The following is a 25,474-nucleotide window of genomic DNA, read 5'->3' as shown; positions in this document are numbered from 1 at the left end:
ATCGGCACTTCTATGTTTACATCTGCTTTCGTAACTTCCGCTGTTTGTCCCACCATTCTTACTGATATAAAAAGAACGTGCCCTAAATTTAAGTGCAAACAGCTCGTTCGGCAAGGATATAAGTTTTGCCTAATTTGCGTTTGCTTTTTTTCGACCTCCGCCAATCGCAGGGCTGGTTGGTATGACGTCATAGGTTCTGTTGCGGGAAATGAGCTAGTGGGTCGTATGGCCATTCCATCTCTTCATAATTATAGAGCTTATTATGGTGTCAGAATGATTCCAACGAGGCAATCTTTTGAATGAATCAAACTTGCATTTTGTCTTCATTGCCCCCTTTAAGCAAAAAATATTACAGCGTTTGTAGCACTTGCTTGCAAAAATGAGGCTTGTGTAATAGTTTTTAAGATACCTGAATTCCTTGGTTCTTTACTTATATTTAACGTTGTGACAGTTCAGTAGAGGTCTACTGAGAGGCAAAACCAAGAAATAATGATTACGCCAGATATAATTATGTTTAACAAATACTAAGTTTTAGGCATAAATTGTCAGAATTAAATTTGTTTATGTTATACAAAGTAATGATCGGGTTTAGGCTGCAAAAATGATGCGTGTAGGTTTGTTATGATGGGCATTGCATGTTATTTCAAAGCAGCACCAGAACGCATATAACAACGCCCTTGAGACAGCCTTTTGTGTTTTTATTTTTGTTCATGTTTCACTGCTATCAAATAGGTCAGGCTACGGTAAGCGCCTCAGCACCACGACCATGACCTCAGTTCCAAACGCGGAATTTCTCACAGCAATTTCAAATCTTTCTTTATCTTTTCAGATCCGCGGCTGCGCGTTCCACTTCGCAAAGGCAGTTAACAAGAAACGGAACGAACGGGGCCTGCGCACTTTAAGTCAGAAGGACCCAGTGGTCACTGAATAGTTTAAGCGAGTCAGACATCTTCCTTTCGTGCCGGATGAGTTTCGCCTGGTGTTTGCTAGTGAACTTCTGGTAGCAAAAACCCGACCTGCCACCTATGCACGCTGCCCGCCTTGACCAGTTCATTGCGTACTTCAGGATGTTTTGGCTGTCTCACACTCTTATCAAGACCCGCCGCGGTGGCTCAGTGGCTAAGGCATTGCGCTGCTGAGCACGAGGGCGCGGGTTCGATTCGCGGCCACGGCGGCCGCTTTTCTGATGGAGGCGAAAAGAAAAAACGCCCGTGTGTACGAGATTTAGGTGCACGTTAAAGATCCCCAGGTGGTCAAAATTTATCCGTAGCCCTTCACTACGGCGCGCCTCATCGCCTGCGTTGCGTCGGCGCGTTATCCCTACGATCAATCAATCACTATCGCAGACATTGCGTCGGACCCCATCGACCTCGGTGGGAGGGGTACGCCACAAGGAGCGGTTCTGTCACCCCTACTGTTCAATATCGCCCTTATTGGCCTCCCCGCTAAAACCAGACCTGCACCATGGCTTGTACGCCGACGATATAACGGTGTGGACTGGAAAGGGCTCGGTGGGAAAAATGCAGGACCGCTTACAACTTTCGTCGACGTAGTCAATGAATACGCGAAGAGCTGTGGCCTCTCTTGCTCACCGCAAAAATCACAGCTCCTCATGGTGCACAGGGGAAGGCGGCAAGCCCCAAGGATCGAGATCGTCTTGGATGGCCATACCATCAGGCCTTCCTGTCAGATAAAGATCTTGGGAATGTTCTTCCAGGCGGACAGCAGGAACACAGTTCTTATCAGTCGGCTCAAGCGCACTACCGAACAAGTGACACATATGCTCCGAAGAATAACGACAAAGTCTACAGGCATGAAAGAGGCGGACACACTTCGTCTCGTTAAGGCCTTTGCAATGGCCCGACTGGCTTGCACCCTTCCATATGCCATACTCAATAAGACTTAAACAGCTAAATTGGACGCATTAATCGGAAAGGCGTATAAGCAGGCCCTGGGGCTCCCAGTAAGCACCTCGAATGAAAAACTTTTAAAACTGGGTATTCATAACACAGTGGCTGAAAACATCGAGGCTCATGTATCAAACCAGCGACACAGATTGGGGTCAAGTATTACTGAGAGAAGCCTCCTAGGCAGACTAGGAATGACGTCCCCTGAAGAGGTACAGTATCGGATATGCCAATCGAACTGCGAGAGAAGATTGCAGTAGCGCCAATACCGCGCAACATGCATCCAGTACACCATGCAGTCAGAAGAGAGGCAAGAGCTCGTGCAATCGGAAGGGTCAATGACAACAGGGCCCGCACGGTCTATACTGATGTGGATGACATCGCTAGAAGGGGATCGATGACTGCTGTTGTGAGAACCGCAACGTCGCATATTACCAGCATTACCCTGCCCTGCACAACCACTGACCAAGCAGAAGAGGCTGCCATTGCCCTGGCCATATCTCAGACGACCGCAGATACAGTTGTAACAGATTCCCAACAGGCATGCCGAAATTACCTGCATGGAAGAATATCCAATTGTGCCTTAAATATTCTTCTTCAACGTCCGCTTCACCGACGAGTCAAAATACTCTGGACTCCAACCCAATCAATCCTCCAGGGCAACAGCACCGCCCATAATACTTCCCTAGAGCTATCCCGCCGGGCACCACGAGGGATAGAGGCTGCGAGCCCATTGCTCACCTACCACGATATCAGTCAGCATTACAGGCTCGAGCGCAGTATTTACCCCCCGGCCCACGAATCCTTCACGAAAGCCCAGGAAAGAATACTTAGGCTGCTTCAAACGAATACGTTTCCCCACTTGACGAAATTGCGCCTAATGTACCCGACCCAGTACTCCGCTCTGTGCCAGTTTTGTGGCGAACCTAGCATGCTCTACCATATGGTGTGGAGTTGTCAGAAAAACCCCAAGTTGGACAGAATTCCTAGTCCGTCTTATGAGCAGTGGGAGAGCGTGTTGTCCAGTTCCAGTCCGGAAGACCAGCTTCGGTTTGTTGAAAGGGCTGTCGCAGCTGGCACCACGAATGGGGTCCTGAAATGAGGACACCACTCCACATTTTTTTTGCTAATAAAGAAGTTTATTCTCTCTCTCTCTTTTCAAGGATATTTGCGGCCAATTCGGGAACCGAGGTCCCAGAACGACGAACATGGTAGAAGGCTGCCACAATGGACTCCACTCCAGGATTTCAAGCTGACACCCTGACCATACGGAGTTTATTCAATTCCTCCAGGCAGCTCAACACGTAACTCAAAACAGGATCCAAGCCCTCCTGCTTTATCCACTTGCCGTAGGCAGGCCAGCACCGAGCACGATTGTACACAGGAATGAGATGGTCCACAACGAAATGGACGTATTTTCAGTATTCATCTCCTGCTAAGCAGCGACGTATCAAGCCGTGATCAACTATGTGGACAGAATTGCGGCTACTGGTGTACTGCCACAATCCACTTAAGGCTCGAATAAGTGGTACATAGACTACAAGAGTACATAATGGTTCAAATGAATTCACTTGTATTCCTCCTCACACATGGATATTGCAGGTGTAGCGTATGCTCAATGTGCGAATGGTCACCTGCTTTTGAGGTGATTCATTCGCTCTGTTAAACGAAAGAAATGTTTTAGCCCTAATATTCCACGGTAACTAACGAAACAGACATTTTGAGTGCGAATCAGCTCTTGTGGAAAGTTCTCTGTCATTTTTCAAAGAAAATAAATACTCGATCCCTACAAACTAAGCTTTGACTTTATGAAATGAGTTCTACGGTGCATGAAAATTCACGGGGAGTGACTGAATGTTCCTTTTAAAAAGTTTGTTCAAAGCGAGGTCATGCAAAATCTTGAATGGTGCATTTAGTCAGGGGCAGATTTGTGAATGTGGACGGGGGGGTACAGAGGATATTTGCAGGGGTGATGATAATGGATAAACGTGGAGGATATTATAAACATATTATTAAAAAATAGTAGTACTTATGATTATTTGCATGCACACGACAGCCAGGAAGCCTCTACTGGTGACCAAAAAATAGTAAATCAATACGCAACATTACATTGTAGAAATTAGTATCGTTTTAATATACAAGGGGACAAGCGAAACATCATCAGGCAAAATGTGTACAATAATTGAGGATGCGTATATACACTGCTCTTCTCAGTAAAACTGGAAGGAGCAAGGGTTAAATTAGCTAAGCATCAGTTCATCAGTTCAGGCCGTAGCGTTAGCATTTGTAGCATAGGAGTGGGTTGGGTATGTAGGGTCTAAGTTTCATCTTTGTATAGCCTACCTCCACAGATTCTGGAAGGTTACTTGATGCAAAGGTGAGGACGATGTGCCTTGTCTGGATTTTTGTTTTCTCTTTTGATTTTTATACGATAGACATTTGTATCATTTTGTTCCTTCACATCTTCTAGAAGCTCCTCCTCAGACACAAACTTTAGGTCGGTCATCTGAGATGACTCCACGGACTGTATTTAGTTATCGGTGCTCGCTGACAGTTACAGGGATTTCTTCGAACGATGTTACCGCTGAGAGCTTGTCGAGGAGATGTTTGTAAAGTACTTCGAGAAGGAGGTCTCCGTTTGCCAGCTTCTTGATCTTATAGCCTTCACCAATGGTGGCAGATAGGGTCTTTGCGACTAGAAATGGCGAGACAAGTTGGGCAGTTTTCTCTTCGTCACTGCTGTGTATTACGTGGAAGCGTGGGAAGTTGGTAACGTTCTTCCTGAAAAACTTAGTGGTTGCGTCGGTGCCCCCTCTTTTACAAGCGGGATCAGTTGCGCGAAAAAAAGAAGCCATAAAATAAAAATTATATTCGGCCATGGTGCCAGCCGCCCACCATGGAGCCCAACAAGGGGCGCAAGCAAGTCCTGCCCACGCCAGCTGTGCACTACGGCTATAACCTAATATGGCTGAACTCAGGGTCGTCCGCCACGCAAGGTTAACCCTAGTGGCCACGAAAAAAGGACACTGAGGAGGAACGAGACGAGAGGAAAGTTGTTTGAAAAAGGGCAGGAAAAAGAAAGGTGAAGGGGAGGACAGGAAAAGGCGACAACCGATTCCCCCCGCGCGGGTCAGACCGGAGGTGCCGTCTCCGAGAGTCGGAGGCCAAAGTGGTGTGTTGCCTTCGGCAAGGGGCCTTAAAGGTCCAAAGACTCGGCGTCGGCTCAACCACCAGGACCTTCTTTTACCCGGTCACGGCGCTGCCACGCACGGCTAAACGTGGGTTCTTGGGGTCCGTGGTGTCGCACAGTACACGCAAACATCTCCTTTAGCAGATGCCCCCTGCGGGGGCATTGAAACATTCTTCACATGGTGTATTCGGTAGTGTGATAAGCAGTCAGCATACTTATCTCTTTCTAATAAGCTACGTTGTTGGGCAAGTTGGTCGATTATACTTAAGGGGATGCACAGCGAAAAAAATGACAAAATACAGATAGAATGCACTAGGACGAAGCACTTCGTCATTATCTATCCTTCCTTCGTCCTTTTTTTCCACTGTACAATTCCTTAAGTGCCCTTCGTGTTTTGTAGGAAATGGAAAATGGTATTTATTGTAATGGGGAGCCTATTGAGCTAATCGCCTAGGAAGGTTGTGATGACAAACCAGCCAACATTGTGAATGGCTGTCTGCAATTATTGTAAAACGCACCAATATGACTATGGCCAAATCTCAAGATGAGAGCACCATATCAAGACACTGATCTCAAAAACGGTAAAGTTGGACTCTGCCTTGGTCATCGTGGCATGGGTGCTTTACCTCATAATCAGTGTGGAGCTGCTGTATGCAGTACTATGTTCGGCTCTTTTGTGCATCTGCATGAGCACTGAACTTAGTTCCAGGCCACTGTCATCAGTGTATTTCTAGATAGGTGCCAATGGGTCGAGGTGTCGCAGGTTAGAACAGGAGGTAAGTAAAAACTTTGCTCATTATAAAAAATGTAAGCAGTCGGGGGTCCAAAAGTAGGGAATGTTCTTGTGAAGCAGGCCAGGTAGACGAGAAGGAACCTTAGCGAAATTTCAAATGAATCGGCGAACATATGCGCCCATTATAAAGAGCTTTGGAGGTCTTCCGCTTATTGTGGTGTAAGAAAATCCTGAACGGAGGAAATCTTATGCGGATCGAGGCACATTCTGTAATTTTAAATTCAAACCAGAGGCCGTCAGCGTTTTAGAGACAACCTGCCAGACACGATCTGCCGCCTTTTGCCTCCTTGATGATTGGTGATCCGAAAAACTTTTGGCGATATTTTAGAGGTTGAAGGACTATTTTGAGCTAGCCCAAAGCACTCTGGATTACGTGAAGTGCTGGGGTCCGGGTGCTGGCACCTTTCTGCCAGGAAACAGGGAGGCGTCTGCTGTGAAGTCCTCGACATTGTAATGTTTTCTTTGTCTTCTTGGTTGGCCATTTTTCCGGGCATGATACTGCCGGGAGGCTTATCATACTGGTCATTAAGACATTGAAGGGGATTCTGTTATTTGTGAATTTCAAACCGGTGGTCACCACTCTTGTGTTTTTTTGAGGGGCAACCTATGACAGTGCAGCCGTCTGGGCTCCGCCCGCCATACCTCTTGATAAGTGGCGTAATTAACTTTCGGGAATAACTGAAGAGGTGAAGCATGTGAGGGTCCTGGCGCCCAAACCATTGTGCAATCCCTAGGTTTGTTCATGATTGAACATTCACCAACTCGCCCAAATCACAGTCCTCTTGCCCTAGGTTTGTGCCGTTGCAAGGCGCTTTTCCCCTCTCTCTCCCAACTGCCGGCCCATCTTGGCGCCACTGTGCAGAGCCGAGCCGACTTCGCAAACTCTTGCCTGGGGTGAAGGCTGTAGCGACCGTTGGGGCAACAAAGCAATGTCACGCAGCGGGCGCTCCGCCCTGTTACTAGGGCCAAGCTCACCTCATTGGCCAGTTCGAACGATTCTCGAACCCCCTCTCGCAAAGACTCGAACACGCGCCTGGTGCGGGGGTCCGTTCGGGGACGCCGACGGCGTTGGCCGAAGGTGTTTGACGCTTTCTTTACCATCCGGTTATAACTCTGTTGTGCCGGCGAAAGCGCGCCAGCACCTCCGCCTGCCGGCTCGTGCCTTAGGCTGCTCCTATTGTCCCCGCGCTTACATGTCGGTCGTGCCTAAACTCGATGATCTTGCCGTGTGGTACGCGCCTGTGAGTGAACGGACCGCGTTTCCCTTGCTGCTGCGAGCTGATCTGGACAGCACGGCGATACGCACACACAACAGCGCACTGACCCCGAAGAACCTACAGGCTCTGCGCGCCAGAGACGCGCACACTTACGCGTGGCACCCCATCGCTCCTTTCACCTAAAGGGCAGTACGTGCAAGAAAACCATGTAAATGGGACGTTGGCGTCAACGAACGTCTTCCCTCCATACCCTCGGCATATTCCTTGTCGCCCCTTACTCAACCTGCCGAATACAGGCGGTGCTGAGTTGTCACGACGGCGTTTCAGTCACGTGAGTGTGCTCAACCTGCTCACACCCATGGTGGTTCCTGGAAGTATGCATGAGTGAATGTCTTGTGTGATGCCAGGGTTGTGCACATCGTCAGGTAAAGAGACCACAAGCACTATGCTGAGTTGACCCAAACCACTCTGGATGGTGTTACGGGGACCTGCTGCTTCCTCCTCGCGCAGAAAAAACCTGGGGGCATATGCTGTAAAGTCCTTCCTACTCCTACTTGTCAGTGTTTTCTTAGGCTTCTTGGTTGCATCTTTATGAGCTTGTCAGTACCAGAAGGCTCACTGTCAACAGGGCCATCTCCGGCGGACCGAGGCAAATTATGTCCTTTCAAATTGAACACGGAGGCCGTCAGTTTTATTTCTTTCACAAAAAATCTTTATTTTCACAAAGAAAGACTAAGGGTACGGGGGCAAAAGGTACACATAAGTACCTGACTAGGTCCCTGCTCCCTCTGAGACATCAGCAGCAGCACAAAGTTAAGAGACAAGAAAAGAAAAATTCAGTACAAGTGGTAACCGAGCAAATTTTCATGAGCACTCGCATCACCTCGCGTAACAGTGTGAGCACAACACAGCATATCATCACACAGCAACATATATGTAAACTTACAAAGAACCGAAATTCAGAGGGAATTATTTATCCAAAAAAGAAAGATACATATACAACACAGGATGCCTATAGCGCAAAAAATAGTCAATAAGTCAAAATAGAGATCTTGCATAGCCGTATTCTCGTAATATTCGTTTAACAGAATTTGGGGGACATGTTTCGATAATCTCACCGATATCTGCATTGTCATTTAGGAATTTAGAAATGAGATAACGCATGGTCTTGAACACGTAGTTTGTTCTTTATATGGGGTAACCTGTAGTTTATTTTTCTGAATTGAAAACTATCATTCATTGAGAGCTATGTTTGTTGAAATCCATGACGATTTGTGCTCAGTTCCTTGTAGACATATAGTGTTAAGTTGTACATTGCAGCTGTTGTATATTCAGTATTTCATCTGCTTCTCTGAACTGTCTGGTACTGTGTCTGGAACCTAGATTTTCTAGAGCCCAAATAGTTTTCTGTGTAATAGTTAGCTTTAAAATATTAGAACGATTTGTTAAGCCCCAGACTAAAAGGCAGTAATCTAATTGTGATTGAAACATTGTGAAATACAAGTTAGTCTTAAACTCTTGGGAATTTTATCACGGAGTTTCCATAGTGCCCCAGTAACCTTATATAGCTTTAGTAATAGTTGATTAGTATGCTCGTTCCACGTAAGACATTCATCAAAATATACCCCGAGAAATTTGATATTATTATCTAAGGAGTGTTTCTAGCTCGGAAAATTATGTACTTGGTTTTTTTTTGTATTTAGCTACAGATGATTTGTCAATAGCCAAGCGGAGAGTTCCTTAAGTCAATCGTTCGCTACTATTTCAAGATCTCCCATGTTATCCCCAGAAAAAACACGTTAGTGTCATCTGCATTTAGTATAATATCTTGCGTCTGTGGTATATTGCATATCTCATTTATATATAGCAAAAAAAGCAGAGGTCCTAAAATGGAACCTTGTGGGACACCTTTCGTAATATTTTGATATTGCGATGCATATTCACCGAGCATTATATACTGTTTACAATTACTGAGATAACTTTCAATAAGGCTCTCCGCATTTCCCCTTATTCCATAACTGTCTAACTTTTTCAATAATATACAATGATTTACGGAATCAAATGCCTTTTTTTATATCCAGGAATATTTCATTTGTGGAAAGCTTTTTTCTCGATGTTTTCAATAAGCTATTCCTTGATTGTAAGTAGGGCCAGTTCTGTAGACTTTCCCTTTACAAAGCCTAATTGTTTTGGTGTAATCATTTTCAAGCGTTTTACATAATCGCTGAATCTTTTTTTAAGAATTAATGATTCTAAAAGCTTTGGAAAAATCCTTAAATTTGAAAAGCTTTGAAAAAAATTCGCCGGTAACCGTTGAAATACTTTTTTACCCCACTCTTGTGCACTACGGTTACCCGACCAATTTTAAGCTCACTGGGATATATACCGCCGTGAAACACACCATTGCATACGTGAGCCAAAGGTACTGCTATAAAGGGGGCGACTAACTTGATTGGCCACGCTTTTATGCCATCTGGACCAGCAGCACTGCTAGTTTTCAATAAAATGATAGTATTCATGATTTCAGGCTCATCAGTTGGGGAAATGAAAATTGTACCTAACAAACCAGTTTTTAGATATTTGATTGAATCAGGAGCTACCAGGCAAGATTTTTTCGGACTTCTAACACAAGAGACGAAATGCTAATTCAAGCGCTCACACAAAGTTCTGTTCCGGAGACAGGCTCACCATTTATATCTGAAAAACCTGGAAAAACGTGACTGGGTTTTTTGCCTTACTCATTGAAGACTCTCCAAAATTCATGTGGCTGATTGACTTGTTCAAACTTGATGATTGTAGGGTTTAACGCGCCGACGCAACTTAGACGATGAGGCGCGCCGTATAGGCCTCCTGCGCTCGAGTTTTGGCGACATACAGCACCCCTACCGGCCGACGCCTCTGGGTAGTACAAAAGCAGACGACCCTCGCCGCCCTCCATGTGTTTTTAGTTACAAGCCAGAGTGAAAGCTGGTTGTGGCGCTTTGTAGCGCGTTTAAATGACTGCATACTGTATGAAATAGCCCTTAAAGTAGTTGCAGAGGCTAAACAAAAGATTATCCGCTAAAAGAAGCCGATTTATCGGCTTTCTTTTAAGCGAGCTGTCGCGGTGGTCGCGGCGTGGGACAGTATCGACAGAAAGAAACACACACAGCGCGCAGAAAAACAGGACGAAGAACGGAGGGATGTACAACACAAGCGCTTGTGTTGTACATCCCACTGTTCTTCGTCCTGTTTTTTTTTTGCGCGCTGTGTGTGCTTCTTTCAAGATGATTTACCAACTCGCCCAATTTTCGGTGTTACTTCAGTTTACAGCGCTTGTGTTGTACATCCCTCCGTTTTCGTCCTGTTTTTTTTTCTCTTTTTTTTGCGCGCTGCGTGTTTCTTTCAAGGTGATTTACCAACTCGCCCAGCTTTCGGTGTTACTTCAGTATCGCCAGGTCGGGTGGTTTGACTGTTTGACGACAGTTAGTTTTTTCTTCTTGCGTGCGGTCGACAAAGGAAAGTTCACGAGTAGCATAAACACGGCGCGCTCCTAATCCTATATTCTGAGGTAACTGCAAAAGGTTGCTTCAGCGGGAGCATGCAAGCGAACGCAAGAATTGCGCAGCCGACTCAGCTGACACTGCTGGCGTGGCACCGCCTTTGAAATGAGTGGAAATTTTGTTTCGTATTTTCGCAAACTTTTATAAATGAGTCTTGCGTAACGTTTTACGCCGCACGATTTACGAACGGCAGGGTACAGGCAGCGAGTAGGTGGGGCAATAGCGCCAAAGAAACCAATTAAGCGCTATTAAAGGACGCAAAACATGCACCAAATCACACACCCGCAGCCTGCAGAGATGTGTACTTCTATAACATCACATAACACAGCCGCATACACGGCGCGGGGCCCCGAATATTTACATACGATCATTAATGACTGTGTTGGTTTTCTAGTGCAAGGGTCGTCGAATCTGCACGCCGACACGCCAGTTTTGACTTCAAATGGAGTTAGACAGCGAGACAAGAACAGAGAATTGGCGCCCTCCAGTTGAATTCCCTCCCCCCTCTTCACACTTCGCCAGATTATTGTCAAATATTATTACAAATTGATGATGGTTTGATTTTATTGGCGCAAGGCCGACATGGGCAAAGAGCGCCAAACACAAAGTGATTTGATGAGGAGAGAACAACAAATAAAATCAGTTAAAAGCTATGAGCACGGCTGGTGTAAATGGCCAGGGTGAAGAACAAGAGTGGTTAAGAATAAATAAGGTGGCCGGTGTATAGGACCAGGGGGTAAAAGCTATGGGTGGTATGAGATGAGCTGTAAAAAGTGAACTTCTGATAGGAACTGAAAGGTGCGTTGAACAGAAAACATGGCATCGTATCCTAAGAAGTATGACGGGTGTGGTGGAATATGTCGTGTGTGTAGTTGAGGGAAGTGTTTGCGTCGTGTAGTGTCGAGTGCCTTACATTGTATGAGAATGTGCATCACGGATAGGGCCTCTCCGCACCTGCTGCACTGGGGTCTAGATGATCCCGTCAGCAGATACGAGTGCGTCGCATGGGTGTGCCCTATCCGCATCCTACCCAAGGCGACTTCCGTGTGTCTGTTGTGTGAGTCAGTTGTGTACCGTCCCAAGTGTGGCTTTATTACATGTAGTTTGTTGTCTGTCTGTTCGTCCCAGTGTGTTTGCCATGTTCTGCGCAGGTGTTGTCTTATGTGTGGCTTGAGGTCTGTGTAGGGTACCGTTGTAATGTCCACAGTGTTCCTGAGTGCAGCCGCACCGGCCCTCTCGTCTGCCAACTCGTTCCCAGAGATCCCTGCGTGTCCTGGGACCCAGCAGAGGACCAGCTCATGCTTTTGTGCATACACGGACATGATAGTGCAGAATACAAGATTAACTATGTGGTTTCTGGGGGGTGTATGGGATGACAGTGCGCGAACAACACTCAAAGAATCTGTATATATGATGGAATTGGGAATGTGATTTTCAAGGATGTGTCGTACAATCAGTAAAATTCCATACGCTTCTGCTGAAAAAATTGATGTGTGCATGCTCATGGTTCTGGCTGCATTGAAATTAGGACCATGAGCAGCGCACGACACCATACTGGAGGTTTTAGAAGCGTCACTATAAAATTCTGGACATGTGTATTTAAACTGCAAAGACAGAAAGTGCTGCAGTATTGCAGCTCGTGGTACACGATTTTTGTCAAGTCTCATAAAAGAAAGGTCGCACGACACAGGGCGAACTTGCCAAGGCGGTAAACTGTTAGAAAAGGATGACCTGTACACATCTAAAAACGAAGCACTGAGATCCGAGGCTCGCTCTCTCACTCTAAGTGAAAAGGGCAGAGGAACGGATGGGCGATTTGCAAAGAGCAGAGATGTTGATGTATCGTTAAAGACAGGATAAAAAGGATGATTATTCAGTGATGAAATTTTAAAAGCATATAGCAAGTCCATGTACGTTCGTTGGTTCTCAAGGCTCCACTTATCACACTCGACATACAGACTCTCGACAGGACTAGTGCGAAAAGCACCCGAGGCGAGACGAAGCCCCAAGTGTAGCACTGGGTCAAGCATTCGCAACGCTGTTTTAGTCGTCGACCCATATACCACACTGCCATAGTCTAAACGAGACCCAACCAAAGCAGTATAGAGCGGTAGTAGGAGTTCTTTGTCGGAACCATAAGATTGATGGGAGAGAACCTTAAGTATATTCATTGTTTTAAGACATTTATGTTTAAGTTCCTTGATGTGTGGAATGAATGTGAGTTTATGGTCAAACACAACACCTAAGAACTTGTGCTCCTTGTTCACAGGAAGCGACACGCCATTAAGAGTAATGTCTGGGTCCATATGGACCCCGCGCTTCCTGGAGAACACAACGCAGGAGCTTTTTACAGGATTTAATTTAAAACCATTCTTGTCTGCCCAGCCGGCAAGTTTCTTTACACCAAGCTGGACTTGACGTTCGCAGATTGACATATTGCATGATTTATAGGATATCTGCACGTCATCTACATACATGGAATAAGAGATTGTAGGTGGCAGTGCCTTACCAAGAGAGTTCATTTTTACTATGAAGAGAGTGCAGCTCAACACGCCACCCTGTGGCACGCCATTTTCTTGCACGTAAACGTTTGAGAGTGCACATCCAACTCTTACTCGAAACGTTCTGTCTGACAAGTAACTAACAAGAGTGTTTAACATGTTACCCGATAGACCGAATGACTTGAGGTCCCTAAGGATCCCATAACGCCAAGCGGTGTCGTATGCCTTTTCAAGGTCTAAGAAGACAGTTAAACAGAACTGTTTATGCACGAAGGCATCCTTAATATACGACTCTAGTGCCACAAGTTGATCATTCGTGGATCGCCCCGCCCTGAAGCCTGCCTGGCAGCTCTCGAGAAGGCCGTTATACTCCAAAAAGTACACGAGCCTCCGGTTTATCATCTTCTCGAGGAGCTTGCACAGGCAGCTTGTCAAAGCAATGGGCCGGTAACTGGATGGAGAGGAAGGGTCCTTCCCTTCTTTTAGGATAGCCACTACTATGGCCTCCCTCCAAGAGCGAGGAATGTGCCCCGAAAGCCATATCTTGTTATATAGGGTTAAGAGTGTTAGAAGAGTGTCTGCATGCAGGTATTGTATCATTGTATATGTGATGTTGTCTGGGCCTGGAGCTGAAGGTTTACACGTGCTCAGAGCAGCCCTCAGCTCATACAGTGAAAACTCTGAGTTATAAGATGTTGACCTATTGTTATCTAGTATAGGCTTCTTTTCGGCCGTTTGTTTGTGTTTCATGAAAGTGTGTAGTGTGCTGAACTGGACACGTGTTGGAAGTGTTGTGCGAGTGTGTTAGCCTGGTCTTCCAGTGTGTCCCCTGTTGTACTGACCAGGGGCAGGCTGTGTGTATGTTGTCCTTTGAGTTTGCGTATACGTGTCCATACCTTGCGTGTGTCTGTGTATGAGTTTATAGATGTTATGAATGAGCGCCAACTCTCTCGTTTTGCCTCACGGCGCACACGTTTTCCTAATGCCTTGGCCCGTTTGAACAAGAGGAGGTTTCCCGACGTGGGGTACCGACGAAGGATACCCCACGCCTTGTTTTGGGCCTCTCGCGCCCGCCTACAGTCCTCATTCCACCACGGCCTCCGCTGGTTGCGCGGGGCTCCAGAGGCGTGGGGAATGGACTTTTCGGCGGCGTCGAGGATGTGCGCCGTGAGGAGCTGGGTAGCTTCTTCAACGTGTAGGTGTCCTATGGATGTGTGGTGTAGTTTGGATGTCTCTGTAAATGTATTCCAGTTAGCTCGTGCTTCATTGAACCTATTATGGGAAGATGAACTGCTTGGGCCTTTATCTATATATGTAAGTGAGGTGGGGAAGTGGTCACTGCCATATGGGTCAGTTCCCACACCCCACTCGAGAAGAGGAAAGAGAACTGCGGAGCCAATTGCCAAGTCAAGACATGAGTATGTGTTGTGTCCTATGTTATGGTATGTAGGCTGTTTACTGTTGAAAAGGCATGCTCCTGAAGATGTAAGGAATTTCTCTATGAGGCGACCTCGGGCATCCGTACGAGAAGAGCCCCAAAGAGTGTTGTGAGCATTAAGGTCGCCTGTCAGAATGTATGGTTCGGGCAGCTGGTCAACCAGCGCCTCGAAGTCAGAGCTTAAAAGTGAAACATCAGGAGGAATGTATATGGAGCATACCGTTATCAACCTATTAAATATTATCGTTCGAATTGCCACAGCCTCCAGGATAGTGTTCAATGTGACAGGGTGGCATGCTAAGGATTTGCGGGCGATTATGGCCACACCGCCAGAAGAGTGTGTGCAGCCAACCCTGTCCTTTCTGTATACCAGGTAACTATTCAAGAAATTTGTGTTCTTGGAATTCAGGTGTGTTTCCTGAACACACATTACACTTGGCTGATTAGCATGCAGAATCTCATAGACGTCGTCAAGATTATTTAGAAGGCCTCTGCAGTTCCATTGAACGATAGTTTCTCTTCCCATTATTATGTATTAGAGCAACTGGAGTGTGACTATTTATGTAGGGTCTTTCGGGGCTTGGACTCTTGGACGAGGTTTCTTTACCTCCTCTGGAGGTTTAGATGGGGGGACCCGTTCCTTCAGCTGCGAAGCAGACAGGAAGGGTCCCACATCCAAGTCATCATCTGATTTGGAAGGGGTACCCGGCGTACCGGACCCCCCGGACCTGGCACCCTTTGCGCTGCCCTTCGTTTTGGCCGCGACCGCCGAGGGCGTCAGGAGCGCCCCGGGTGGCACAGGCGGTGCGGCGGAGGTGGGAACTGCTGCGGTTTCCTCCAGCTCCATCTCCTCCGGGCCCTCGCATGAGCTTCGGGCCGGTGGAGAGGAGGAAACAGAGGGTGCAGCAGCATCCCCAACGGACGTGGATGCCACCACAGCCGCTGCTGACTTAGCAGGCGGTGCGGTGGCGGGTTGGGCTGCCAGAGGCAACCCAGGGGGGGGCGGGGGCGGGACCAAGTCCGACTCGCGGTACTGGGTCCCCGCCGAAACAAGACGCCGCTCCGCCCCCCGGCGAGCTGCGTCGGCGTACCTCCCCAGGGGGAAAGAGGCGAACCTCTTTCGCGCCTCGGGGAAGGAGATGTTCTCGGTTACTTTTACGTGAATTATCTTCTTCTCCTGGTGAAACTTCTCACAGCTGCGGGACCATGCCGCGTGCGGCCCCTGACAGTTTGCGCAGGTGAAGGTGGTGGAGTCACAATTTTCAGTGGGGTGGTCGTGTGCGGCGCATTTTGCGCAGGTCTGTTTGCCGCGGCAAGAAGTCGTAGCGTGCCCGAACCGCTGGCACTTGTAGCAGCGGCGCGGGTTAGGTATGTACGGACGTACACCACACCTAATGAAACCAGCATTGATGTGCTCAGGAAGTTTTGAACTGCTGAATGTTAAGACTACGTGCTTTGTTGGTATTTCTACATTGTCGCGACGGATGGTGATTCTCCTGACAGCTGTTACGCCCTGATCCTTCAGGCCTTCCAGAAGGTCGGCCTCTGTTTCACTTAGCAGATCTGGCTGAGATATCACCCCCTGCGAGCTGTTGAGGCTGCGGTGGGGTGTGACAGTGATGTCCAGATCTGCCATGCGGGTTTGGGTCAGGAGATTTGTGGCTTGCTGCTGCGTCTTGACTTCAACCAACACTTCGCCTGTTCGTAGTTTTTTCGCTTCGAAATATTTGCCAATGATTCCTTCAAGGAACTTGGAGACGAGGAATACAGATTGGGAAGAGACGGGTTTGGATTTGTCTATTGATTCGAGGACCAAAAAACGGGGATAGTTGTCATGTTTTGGAACGTTGATAGTTGGTAGGGGTGGAAAGGAAACTTCGGTGCGGCCCCTTTTCGGGGGCCGATCACGTCTGGGGGGGGTTTCGAAAATGCCATATGATACATTGAAAAGCAGGGAGACTGGGGTACTTTCTTCTTTGACCTTACCCTGGTAGCCAAAGAGGTCCCGGAGCTCCCTGCCTGGTAGACAGACGGGGAGCCCATCCGCCGGAGCTTGACCTGGGCTCCGACGGCCACCGTTCGTGGTTTCTAACCCTCCACCTATAAACACATTGCCACGGTTGGATCCAGCGTATGTTTGGGGGCTCGGGGTCCGCGGTATCGCCAGTACCGTCACCAAGATTGCTCAAGGTGCCCCGTGCGGGGTATTATTACAAATTCCCTGAATTTTTTTCTCCTTGCATTCAAAGCCCCCCTTCTCCTCCAACGCGATTTGCCGTCCAGCCCTCCGCCGTGTCGGCTGCATGGAACTCGGCCCTACACTTCGAAACGTTGCCGACCCTCATTCTAGCCCATTAAGTGCAAACTGGGAATGTATGCTCTTTTGAGTAAAGTGAGAGCAAACAAGGAAAGCGTGCGGCCTCATAGTTCGCCCGACCACTTTGCTTTACGGCCACTAATTTCGGAATCGCAAAACAGATTTCACGCTTCTGACGGTCGCGACATTTTGTCACTGAGACACGCAACAAAACGGCAAGCTAACGCTGCACCATGCATTCGTAACGGCGACGCAAACGAGTACTGTTTAATGAAAATGCACGAATAGTGTGCAGGTACGCAAAAGAGCGGCGCAGCCAGCAGGCGAGCCTGCGGTTCGCCGGACTCGCTGGCTTTTTAAAGCGCGATCATCGCCGATTGCGTCAGTCTTCTTTTTTGATCCGCTGTTTTTGAGAAGTCTTTGTCACCTAGAGTATTAGTTTAAACTAGAAATTTCACTTAAAATTTCACTTCGTACGACCATCGATCGGTGAACCTGCGAGTAGCAGACGCCGTCACGGTCCCGGCACTTTCGTCGGCGCTTTAAACGTGTTTAGCGCTGCAAAGCTTTTTCCCCTAATGCCAATTTTACCGCTGAAATAGATCGGACGCGTCGGGGATGAGCTGGTGACCACGTCCCAAAATAATCGGGAGCGTCGAGCTCATTTTGCTTCTGTTAACACGGGATCCTATGGGACCCGCGCAGCTTTGTAGTACCCGGAAGTACTGCCCGGAAGCCGTTTGCGCAGCGCCCCCTGGGCAGCGCAGGAGGCCTATTGGAGGGCTCCGGATTAATTTTGACGTTTTGATCTTAACGTGCGCCGAAATATCGCACACACCTTTTTCAAACTTACGTCAGTAGTACATATGCCCCGCTCTTTTCATTTCGGCAGTTATTTTATTACGAAGGGCTCAGAATTCCTTAAATTTAGTATCATCTCTGAGCTTCAGGCAAAGCTGAAATAAATGATTTCTTGAATTTTGTTATAACGTGTGGCACATATCAAAGGATTTCTCGCTTTTTTGTGTTTCCGCAAGGAATACTCCAGAAAGCCTTATAGTATATGTCTTTAGTTTTACTATAGAACATCGTGAAGCATACGCTCGAACTCTCCTCGTTCAATAGACCAATATGCCTGTCAAACAAGTTACACAAACATTTTTACAGTAATATCATTTATTGTTCTTGTTTTGTAAGCAGGTGCTTTCGTTCTACCAACATGAATTTCTAGAGCACAAAACACAGCCAAGTGGTCACTCACGTCCGCACAAAGCCCACTAGATCACCTTCCAGTACGATATTTAGTAAAACAAACATCAAGTAAAGTTTCGGAAGTTGCAGTGACTAGTAGCACAATTCACAAGATTTAGAAAATCATAACAGTATATAGTCGAAAAAAATCACATAGGGCATTACTGCGTGTTAATAGATCAATATTTACATCACCTACAAGTATCGCACATAGGTTTCAAGATACATGGGCTAATGTTTTGTCCAAATAGTCTAGAAAGCGTTCTACTTTGCCAGACCTGTACATGAGCACTATACAAATGACTGTGCACCTCTACATGAGCACTATACAAATGCTACAGCAACGTACCGTGATCACTTTAAAATCACTAGTGATGGCAGAATACTCGTCCATTAGGTCACATTTTAACCCAGCTTTGGCATAAACGGAAACACCACCACCTCGCTTTTCAGCTCTAAACAACCCGACATGGGAATAGCCATCAAATAAATACACATCGCCCGCATCTGCGTACCAGGTTTCCGTAAAGCACAAAAAATCAAATTTTAGAGAGAGTTGCTCGAAATAAACATCACGTTGTTCACCTTTGTTACGGAAGCTTCTAGCATTTAGGTGAAATAACGACACAGACTTGCGTGACCATTCGTTGTTAGCTATGAATTCATTAAAGCTATCGAAATCAAACCTGGTACTACTCATCAACTCGCTTCAAACTGTTCGAAAAAAAATAATAAAGTTTCAGGGCGAACAGTTGAACTGAACGCATGAGAGGTTGACGTGCTCGGCGCTATCATTCTGATAAAGATGCCGCAGGTGATTGCGCACTCATGCGTTTGACATAAGACATCGTGGAAATGTGCAGAATGGGCGTCAACTCGGCTCGCCGTGCCAAGACTTTTTCATTGCTGGTCCAGACATACTTCCAGGCAACTGATTTCTTTTTTGCGATAGCCGCCCCTAGGAATCAGTTATTTTTCTGGGTCAGGTGTTCATTCAGGAACATAGCAGCACTCGCTGCTTCGAAGCGAGGTTGAGTAAGAACAGCAGAAGTCCAATTGACTGGTAGTAGGTATTGAGGTAGGCCAGTTGCACTCTGCGGTGAAAGAGACTGGGAGCTCACGAAGGCCTTCACTGTTCCGAAAACAACGCACACCTGCAAAATGTCACCAGTACATACGTTACCATGTTATGAAAACTGATGGCTTAAAAGTTGGTTTACATATTGTTCAAGAATGAGAGTGAATGGCAGTTGTTACTGGTTCATCACCACAAAGAGAGCAGTTTCTCCTTGTAGCCTGCAGAGTGATTGGTGGGCTTTTTTTCTCGTCAATCGAAGCTCATGCGCTTCCAACACTTCTGTGGTCCCGCACTCTTATTAGGAACAAACCTCCCTCTCCCCAGCTCCAACTGGCTGCATGCGAGTGCAAGAATACCTTATTTAGCAAGTTTTATGCGTGATATAAAGGTTCATGGTGTTGCTAACAGTGCAAAGTATCTGTTGTGGTAATTTCTCTAGTAAGCTTTTCTGTTTCTCTGTGCAGGATCAGCCACTGTTTCCAGGCTTAAAGATTACTAGAGCTAAGTGTGCTCCTTTGACAGTGGGACACAGCCTTAGGCATGCCATGTCTAAGGAGGCAAAAGTGTACTAAAGCTCGTGGAGCTTTAGTACACCTTCCGGATGGGGCAGACTTTCCTTCATCAAAGTATTCTTTTTATAAGTTTCTTTGCATGCACTAAGAAGACACGCCATTTGTATTGTCAGTGTAATGCATACATTGGTGAACTTGATGACGCCAGTCATTTGATTACTTGTTCCGGCTGCAAAAAGCTAGTCGAAGTGAATTATTTGGAAAAAAACTCATTTTATTTTTATATGCTTGACCTGGAGGAGCAGATCCATACCGTTCTAGAGGAATGCGGCACTGTGCCAAACAAATTTGCTTCTTCATATGATGTCAGTGACATCAGACAGAGTGCAGCTTATCACAATTTGCCAGTACAGCCAGGGGACCTTACAGTCACATTTAATACAGATGGTGTGCCGCTGTACAAAAGTTCAGATTCTGGAATATGGCTGTTACTTCTTCGGGTAAATGAGCTAGTCTACAAAAAATGTACACAAAGGCTGGCCTCTCTGGCTGGCTGGCCTCTGGTTTGGCCCCTAAAAAAACGATAATGAACTGCTTTCTCCTGCATTTTGTGCAAGAAATGAACTTGCTTTCGACAGAAGGGGTCCGCAGGAAAGACAGGTTTGGGGCAGAGACAACACCTAGGGTTTTTCCTGGCCCATGCACTGTCGACACAATTCCAAGGCGAGATGTAATGGCCATCCGCAGTTTAATGGCGAGCATGGCTGTGCATGGTGTGAGCAGCGTGGTGAGATTGTTACAAAGGGCAAACAGCACTGTCATGCATACAGTGCCAAAGTACCTGTCCAAAAGAGACGGACCAATGACTTTTGTGAAGCACGCCAACAAAGCCCGGACTAAAAAGAAAAAGTCCAGCTGTGGCATCAAAGGCCTCACCCTGGTATTCCGAGTCCTTCCTCCACTCGAGCCTCCAGTGGAGGAAAGCCTTGAATTCGATTTCCCCATGCATAAGCATTGCCGGAATCCTCTTCTCATCCGAATGGAGGGAGCGAATGGAGTGGAGGAGGGACTCAGAATACGGCCCTCAGTGTCCTAACCTTGCTTAGTTACTTCAGGTTTACTTCTGGATTCGTAGTAGACTACATGCATGCTGTGTGTTCAGGTTTTGTCAAGTCCACAGTGTCGGTTTGGCTGGAATCTGAAAGGTGCAAAGATTCAGGATTCACAAGAATCTTGAGGTGAATGATTTGTTGCTACGAATGACACGTATCTGGGAACAGTCCCGGCTTGGTTGCCCACATGCAATGCGTGTTCACTGGAAGTCGTCAGAATGGAGGAATTGGTTGTTTTATTCCCCAGTAATCCTTTGTGGTTACATTCTTGCACCTAACTACAACTGGATGAAGTTCGTTGAAATGATGCACTGCATGCTGGCCTACCGTTGGAACTTCGCCGCTTTCATGTCACTGGCTACTTTATAATTAATCTCTTGTTTCTGCCGAAATTGCGCGTGTTTACAATATCAGTGGAGGTTCTTAGGAGTGCTGAAAACTGGCATGAGGAAATTTTTGGAGGAGGACAAAGGCTTGTATGGTGAAGAAAGCATGACATACAATGCACATCTTCTCATTCACCTCACTGACTATGTAAGTGACTGGGGTTATTTGCAAGGTTATTCTTTATACCCACTGGAATCTATGAATGGCATGTTAGGGAAATTTGTGTCTGACATGCGGTATGCAGAAGTGCAGATTGTTGACAAGTTTAACATTTTTTATGCTCTTCCAAAGGGCTGGAGGCATGTATCCCAATTCAAGCTACACGGAAATGATTGTGAAACCTGCACCTGTGGGCAAGCAAGGGGAAGGTGCAGTTGTCTTGTGACGCATATCAGTCTTCATTGAAGTATTTAGTTAAGTGCACAGCATTATAAAAGGCAAATACAACAGTAGTGGCACTGCATTTGTGCAGGCTAAAAGAACAGGTCGATTTGTGACTGTGGCAGCCACATCTGTGACTAGGTGTGTGGTGATTAATCATAATGTGGTGATTAATAATAATGTGGTGATCAATCACTCTGTGGGATGAACTTGTTCTTGAGGCTGAATGTTCTTTGTTGAGATTTATTGTTCAATCTATTGGCCAGGATATCGTCCTATAAATGGTGCCGCTTAAGTTAGGGGTGCCACGGTCAAATTTCTATAGAGGGGAAACAAACAACAAAAATACATGGGTTTCTATAGGACACTAGTTGGTCAAACAACATTCCTTTAGTGTACGGGGAAATTATGCGCAGTGAGGCAGTGGAAATCTTCGAAATACACATCATGCCTTATCGTGCAGTGCTTGCCACAGCCAAAAACCCAACGGAAACTCTGGATATCAAAGCTGAAATTTTAAAGGAACGTTGGGCTCAGTCTGTAGTACACTTTAGTACATCTCAGAAAGAAATAATAACAGCGCAGAAATTACCACACGAAAACCCAAGCAGAAAGGCTTTATAATCATTCACGCCAGTGAAAAGAAAGTCTTTTTTAAATGAAGAGCCGTTCCGTCGAACAATACACGTGGTGAACACGACAAGCCACCGAAAGTTGCAAGTTTTTCGAGAATTCGCATTGAACGTTCCGCCTTACCGGGCACATAAGAAGCTTGGCTCTAGGTCTCATTTGATGAACGTTGTGTGCACGTAGTAAGTTCCATACCTACCAATGGAGTCGCGAGCCTGTGCGGCAATTATAAGGTACCGCTTGCGAAGACAATTGATCCCCACAGTGCACGCTATGCAGAAATGAAACCTGAACATGCTAAAAGCTGCACTTCAAATATTTTATCTGGAGGATTTGTGGACCGACCCCGTAGAAAAAATGCTGCCACGAGATTTTGTCAGCCGACGGCGCAAACGCAGAGGCCTACGGCGAAAGCAACAAGGCCGAGGTCTGCAGCTAGGTTTCCTCAACATACAGGGAGCAAGGAAAGAGTCAAAATGGGCCGAGCTTACGAAGGAAATGCGGACCCATCGGCTAGCGGTGTGTGCAGCCGTTGAAACACACCTTCGAGATGAGGAAGTCCCCCCAGTAGATCCTGACATGCATAGGGAGGGGTGCAACCGGCAGGCTAATGAAAGGCGAGGAGGTGGGATAGGATGTCTGTGTGCGAGTCCCCATCAATGGACAAGAGCGAGGCCTACCTTCCAGGAACATATGTGGCTAGTGTGCAGGGTAGCCGACAAACCAGTGGCCTTGGCCACAGTGTACTGGTGGACGGGGGCGGGGCGAGAGAAGAACGAGGAAATTAGCGCCTGCCTCAGCAGAGACATGCAGGAGCTCCGCAGCCAGTATGAAGTTATGATAGTGGGGGATTTCAATGCCCACATCGAAGAGCTAGATGGCCACATGGACGCGAATGGAAGACTGCTGCTGGACATGGCGAGGAGAGAGAACCTAGTCATGGTTAATCTGACGGACATATGCCAAGGGGCAGTCACGTGGACGGTGCATGATTGGACATCATGCATTGACTACTGCCTCATGTCTGAGACCTTATATGAGTCATTAGACAAGATGATCAGAGACGAGGACGGGGAAGGCAATCTGGCCAGCGACCACAATCGTTTTCGTCTCTGGCCAGCATCAGCAGTGTTCCACAGCCTGCTCAAAGTGGACCGCGACGACCGAGTGAATGTGACCTTGAAAGGATGGCATCTGTTCTGGAAGACAGGGTGGATGAAATGGCAACATATGAACAGATGATAGCTGCACTCCATGGAGCACTGGCACGGTGCTCTACACAGAAGAAAGGCCGGCATCGGGTAAAGGCATGGTGGACGGCCGAAGTGGCAGTAGCCATTAAGCGCCGGCATGAAGCCAGCCACCTACACTGGCAGCTGAGCAAGCACACGAACCATGAAGCCAGAGCGGGTGCGTGAGCAGAATTTCTAGCACGTAAGCAAGAGGCGGCAGCTCTGGTGCAATCTCGAATGTGTATAGAATATCGAGGATCAGTAGAGTGAGTTTTTATAGAGAGGTCTCTTTTGAAATTCTGTAGAGATTTTGTAAATATGAGTAGAGTAAGTTTTTATAGGGAGGTCTTTTGAACTTCTATATAGATTTTGTAGATTTGAGTAGAGTGAGTTTTTATAGGGCAATCTCTTGAAATTCTATAGAAATCTTATAGGGATGAAGAGAGTGAGTTTTATAGGGAGGTATCTTGAAATTCAATAGAGATCTCATAGAGATGAGTAGGGTGAGTTTTTATAGGGAGGTCTTTCTTAAATTTTATAGAAATCTTAGAGATGACTCGTTAGGTCATGAGTCTGCCATGACTTTCTAATGAGTTACTTTAGACTATAAGAACACTATAAAAGTTTAATAGGATCGCAATGTTAATTTTGTATTCGCGGCGGATAGGCCCTGGTATTCTAATACCATAAGAAAATTATCACAAAAAAACGCCTCTTCCGGGCAGCAAAAAAACTCTCTCCCTTAAAATGGGAAAAATATCTTACCGGCTTACACGAATACACTGAAATGCACAGGCGCTCCAAAAAGAAATACTTCCACAATGACCTCTAGGATATCCTATGCACAAAATCGAAGTTTTGGAGATTACTTAGCACGAAAACACTCACTCCAACAGCATCGCTCTTGTTGACTCGGACGACTCGCCGACCCCACTGCATCAGTGTCCTCCTTAACTCCTATTTCTCATCTGTATTCACTTGTGAACCTAGCCACGATACTCCCACTTTACAACGCTTGGACTATAAGGGAGATGCTTCCAATTGAAGTAATTACAGATGGTATCCTAAAACTCAACCACCTGCAGTCCTCCAGTGCTCCCTTCCAGACAATATTCCAGCAAAGATATTAAAGGTTACCAACACAGTATCGAGCTGCTTCTTCCAAATTATTTTCACCCAGTCTATTTCTGAAGGTACCATTCCAAATGATTGGAAACTGAGCAAAAATGCTATAGTCTTCAAATCCGGGCATTAATCTGACCCTTCCAACGATCGCCCGATCGCGCTAACCTGCATCGCGTGCGAGCTACTAGAGCACATAATTTATTCCCATACCGTTGCTCACCTGGATAATAACAATTTCTTCTTTCGCAACCAGCACGGGTTCTGCCGAGGTTTTTGATGTGAAACCCAGCTTTTCCAGCTCACTACAGACCCTAACCTTAATCCAGATTCTTCTTTTCCAACAGATGTCATCGTTATTGACTTTTCCAAAGCTTTCGACCGTGTCCCTCACCAAAGACTCATTAGTAAACTGTCGTGCCTTTGACTGCACCCGCTGATATCGTGGATTAGATGCTATTTAACAGATCGCTCCCAGTTTACCACCTGGCCTCGCCGCCGGACTTCAGTAAAACAGACAAGGTGATGTCCCGGGTACCGCAAGGCTCAGTTCTCGGCCCTCTTTTATTTTTAATCTATATTAATGATTTACCGTCAGGCATCTCCTCCTCCATTCAGCTTTTCGCAGACGACTGTGTTCTGTACAGAAAAACTTCTAGTGAAAATGATCAGCTCCTTCTCCAAAATGACCTAACCCACTTAGATAATTGGTCTTCGCTATGGATGATGAAACTAAACATTTCGAAATGTAAATTTATACACGTCACCCGGAAACACTCTCCCGTTAGCTTTACATACTCGGTAACCTCAACCGACTTATCACGGGTGGAGACCTACTGGTACCTCAGTGTGCTTATAAACAGC

The 25,474-nt window shown here is 46.6% G+C and overlaps 1 long non-coding RNA gene across 1 annotated transcript in view; it reads right to left on the bottom strand.

The window, feature by feature from the left end:
• Positions 1-16,799: 16,799 nt before the first annotated feature.
• Positions 16,800-25,474, bottom strand: part of LOC144165246 (uncharacterized) — a 67,612-nt gene continuing 58,937 nt past the window's right edge. The window contains exon 4 of the long non-coding RNA XR_013321420.1: positions 16,800-19,310. This is a non-coding gene — a long non-coding RNA (uncharacterized LOC144165246). The remainder of the gene's footprint in view (positions 19,311-25,474) is intronic.

This window comes from Haemaphysalis longicornis, unplaced genomic scaffold (assembly GCF_048455015.1).
Source record: "Haemaphysalis longicornis isolate Haplotype H1 unplaced genomic scaffold, Haemaphysalis longicornis Haplotype H1 scaffold_14, whole genome shotgun sequence".
In the NCBI taxonomy this organism is placed as follows: Eukaryota; Metazoa; Arthropoda; class Arachnida; order Ixodida; family Ixodidae; genus Haemaphysalis; species Haemaphysalis longicornis.
Note: the sequence above shows the minus strand (reverse complement) of the source record. Positions and strands in the feature narration are given on the sequence as shown.